The following is a 4,354-nucleotide window of genomic DNA, read 5'->3' as shown; positions in this document are numbered from 1 at the left end:
GTATATGACCTCCTAAGCGGCCACATTGTGAAGAAGCTGACCAACCACAAGGCATGTGTGCGTGATGTCAGTTGGCACCCCTTTGAGGAAAAGATTGTCAGCAGTTCGGTGAGACTCCAAGGGTTGGGAATGGGAGGACAGCTTGTCTAGAGCTTGGACCTGGGAGGGGGCATCTCCCTGACTACTTAACACTTTCTGCTCCACAGTGGGATGGGAATCTGCGTCTTTGGCAGTACCGCCAGGCTGAGTACTTCCAGGATGACATGCCAGAGTCTGAGAAAGGTTCCAGTGCTCCCACTCCGGTGTCCTGCCCTTCTGTGGCCTTTTCTTCCCCTCAGTAGATCTGACCTCCAGCTCTGTAGAGGGTGGATTCTCAACATATTCTCTGCCTGTTCCTCCCTTTCCCCTTCTGGGGAGTATGAGGAGGAGCTGATGACATTGGGTGGTGGAAACAAGCCCAGGGTCTGGGCCCAAGCTGAGCCTGGTCTACCCCCACCCCCAGGCCGAGAGGTTTCCTCACGCATTCACACCCAGTCTGCTTGGATTTCTATCTGTAGCCAGAGTGTGGCAGGACAGCCTTTATCTGGGGTGCAGCTTCTGCCAACAAGTCAATTGTCGTGAGTGTTTTGAATCATGTTCCAATGTTAGATATTGGCTCATAGTGTAGATCCCTGAGGTCTGAATAGACCCATCAGCAATGCCCTTTGCCCAGGTCTTCACACTGAGGATTAGATTGGCCAATCAGGGCTAAGTATACTGGCCTTTCTTCCTTAGATCTTTGAAGGAGGACAGGGTGGGTAGAGCTTGTTTCCTCGGCACCCTCTTGGGGTGAGTCTTTTCTCATAATTGGACTTTGGGGTTAGGAGACTATGGTCCGAGAAGTAGGAGTCTCCAGAAGCTCTATATGGCCCTCCTTGCCATTGGATCCTATCATTGCTGGTGGCAGCAGCTTCAACAAGAGAGGTTAAAGCAGGACCTCTCACCTTTTCACTGGCTTTGGTTTTCCCAATAAACTGTCTGTGGGAAACTGGCTCAGTGTGTCACTCTCTCCTTTTCCCATCTGAGTTCTGTTGTCATCTCACTTGAAGGAAACAGTTTTTAAAATGGGTGTGGCGACACATACTGTAATCTCAGTACTTGGAACTGAGGACAAAAGGATCAGAAGTTGAAGGTTATCTTCAGCCACATAATCAGCCTGAGTCTAGACTGCTACATGAGACCTGTCTCAGAAAACCAAAAGAAAAGTTTCTACAAAAAGTGTGCTACTCTCTAGAAGACACTTCTTGGATGACTCAAGTGACTGAAAATCTACAGCATTTTTTAAGGCTTGTAAAAGTGTTTCCTCTCCAACACAGAAAGTTTGCATCCTGTAGACCTGGAGGCAGCAGACGATACGCACATTTTCTGTTAAAGCTCAGGCATACCGTGTCACCTCTGCTCTGGAGCTGTTCCAGTATGCAGAGGGGGTAGGCTAAGTACCCATGCAGAGAACCTGAGCAGCGCCAGCCAGCCCACTCACAACCCAAGTTCCTTAGGCTAGCGAGATGGCTTGCCCAATGACAAGACTGAAAGCTGAGCTTCATGCCTGGAGCCCATGTGGTGGGAGGGAACTGATTTTCAGAAACTCCTCTCACTGAGCACCCACAGACACACACAAAAATAAGTGTAATAAAGGAATCCAAAATGGGGCCTGGAGTGATAATGGCTCAGCAGTTAAGAGCACTGGCTGCTCTTCCAAAGGACCTGCACCCACATGGCGGCTCACAACCATTTATTATGAGATCTGGTGCCCTCTTCTGGCCTGCAGGCATATGTACAAGCAGAACACTGTATACATAATAAATCTCTAAGGAAAAAAAAAGAACCACAAGTCTTAGAGCAGTCGGAGGAGATGGCATTCTTCACACACTGCAGTCTAGGTCTTTCGCGTCTTGCTCTTTGAGGCAGCTTTTAAACTGGGTGTGCATCCGAAGAGGTGGTCTTCACGGCCACAGAAGTGTCGGGCTGGTCTTGAATGCTTGTGCTCTCTCAGTACTCTAGCTTGAGTAGCGAAGATGGCAGACACACACCACTACACCCGGCCCCCAAAGCAGCTTGCCTTATGTGACAACGCTAAACCTGTTGTTGATCTTAGTTATCCCTGAAACTCATAGGGGAGAGCCAACTTATAAAGGTTGTCTTCTGACCAGCACACACACACTGGTGTGTATGTGTCCACACAATAAATAAAAGTAAAATAATTGAAAACTATCCAGAGCTGAGAAGGCAGCCCTGGGTTACTTCCCATCACCAAATTTAACTGGGTTTGGCAGCATTTGCCTCTAATCTCAGTGCTTAAGAGGTGGAAGCAGAGGAGAAGGCTCACAGGTCAAAGTCTTCACTACAGAGCACTTTTAAGGCAGCCTGGGCTGCATGAGAGCCTGTCTCTAACAAGACAAAACCATACCAAAAAACAAAACAACAAACGTTTTTTTGTTTTTTTTGTTTTTTTAAACGAACTTGTTTTATCTTGTCTGTCCTTTTGCTCCTTTGCCTACTGTATTTTTATTGTGCTCAACTTCTGACCAGGGGTCAGTGGTTAGGAGTGTAGGCTGTTCTTTCAGACTGTCTGGGCTCAATTCTCTAAGCACCCACACAAAGCTCACAATCACTTGTAACTCCAGTCCTAAGAGAGCAAACACCTTTTCCTGGCCTCCATGGGCACCAGGCACACAAGTGTTGCAGAAACATACATGAGGCAAAACATGCATAAAATAAGTTAAAACAACACTAACAAAAAGTAGCTTATGGGGGAGGGGGGGGAAAAGTTACTTTGCTCACAGTCCAGGGAGCAGCCAGCCCACCACTGAGGAAGTAAGGCAGGAGCCACAGAGGGACGGAACTGGCTCGTTACCTGGTTTATGTAGCTGCCTTCCATAACTGGAGCACCTGTACAGGGACTGGTTGCCCCAAGTGAGCTGGGCCCTCCTCCTGCTTTAATTATCAAGACAATCCCCCACAGTCATGTCCACAGGCAAGCTGATCTAGGTGATTTCTTGACTGAGGTTTTCCTCTGAGATGACTCTAGGCTATGTAAATTTGAAAACTCTAAATAGGATAAGCCCTTCTCTGTCATTTTACCCCTATGGTGAACCTATATTCCAGGGTTCCAAATCTAAAGAAAAAATTGTTAGTATTTTCAAAGACCCACAAAATATCATTCAAGACATTACCATACAGTCTTATTATTAACAAATATAAATAATACTATTAATAGTTACAGTATGGGATGGAGAGATAGCTCAGAGGTTAAGCGCACAGGCCATTCTTCCAGAGTCCTGAGTTCAATTCCCAGTAACCACATAGTGGCTCACAACCATCTGCAATGAGATCTGGTGCCCTCTTCTGGCATAAAAGCACAGTGCAGGCCCAATACTATATATATATATATTTAATATTTTTTTTAAAAAAATAGAGTTACAATACAGTACACATAAAGTAAAAATAAATTATTTGCCAGGACAGGCTCTAAAGCTACAGAGAAACCCTGTCTCAAAAAATCAAAAAATAAAACAAAAAAAAAACAATAATTATAACAGAAATTTAATTCTAGAGGGAAAAAATAGCTATCATCTTATGCTCTCTAGAAGTGTTTGTTGTTGGTTTTGATGTTTGGGGATCTTTTTGTTTGGGGGTTTTGCTGTTTTAGTGTTTTTGAGACAGCATCACTGTAGCCCAGGCTAGCCTGGAATTCACTAGGTAGATCAGGCTGGAATGAACTTGAGTTGATCCTCCTGCTTTGAATTCCTGAGTGCTGTAATTACAAAAACATGACACCATGTCTGGTTTTTATTGTTATTATTTATTTATTTATTTATTTGAGACAGAGTTTCTCTATGTAGGCCTGGCTGTCCTGAAAATCACTAACGGAGTGCACCACCACACCCAGATTTAAATTTTTTAGCTAAATTAAAAATTTTTTTTACAAAGATGTTATAAATGACCAACAAAAGACCTTCAAAGCTTAAAAGCATATTGGACTGGGTGTGGTGGTACACTTGGGAGGCTAAAGTAGGAGAACTGTCACAATTTCAGGATAGCCAGGGCTAGGGATAAGATTCTAAGAAAGAAAAGAAACAGGAAGAAATAAAGGGGCTGGAGACATAGCCCAGTTTCTCTGGATCCCACCTCCAGTACTCCTGGCCAAATGACCCAGTGAGCTAAAGGGCTTGCTGTGTGTTCCTGAAAACTTGAGTTTGATCCCCAGAACCCAATGGAAGGAGAGAACTGATTCCCAAAAGTTGTCCTCTGTATGCCCCCATCCTCACATCTCTCTCTCTCTCTCTCTCTCTCTCTCTCTCTCTCTCTCTCTCTC

The 4,354-nt window shown here is 44.9% G+C and overlaps 1 long non-coding RNA gene across 1 annotated transcript; it reads left to right on the top strand.

Annotated features, from left to right (window-relative positions):
* Nucleotides 1-6: 6 nt before the first annotated feature.
* LOC101982573 lies at nucleotides 7-1,031 on the top strand. The gene is made up of 2 exons (XR_258927.2): nucleotides 7-108; nucleotides 207-1,031. It is a non-coding gene; the product is annotated as an uncharacterized LOC101982573 (long non-coding RNA).
* The last annotated feature ends 3,323 nt before the right edge of the window (nucleotides 1,032-4,354 follow it).

This window comes from Microtus ochrogaster, unplaced genomic scaffold, assembly GCF_000317375.1.
Source record: "Microtus ochrogaster isolate Prairie Vole_2 unplaced genomic scaffold, MicOch1.0 UNK80, whole genome shotgun sequence".
NCBI classification, from domain to species: Eukaryota; Metazoa; Chordata; class Mammalia; order Rodentia; family Cricetidae; genus Microtus; species Microtus ochrogaster.
The sequence above is the reverse complement of the archived record's forward strand: the minus strand, read 5'-3'. Positions and strand labels throughout refer to the sequence as shown.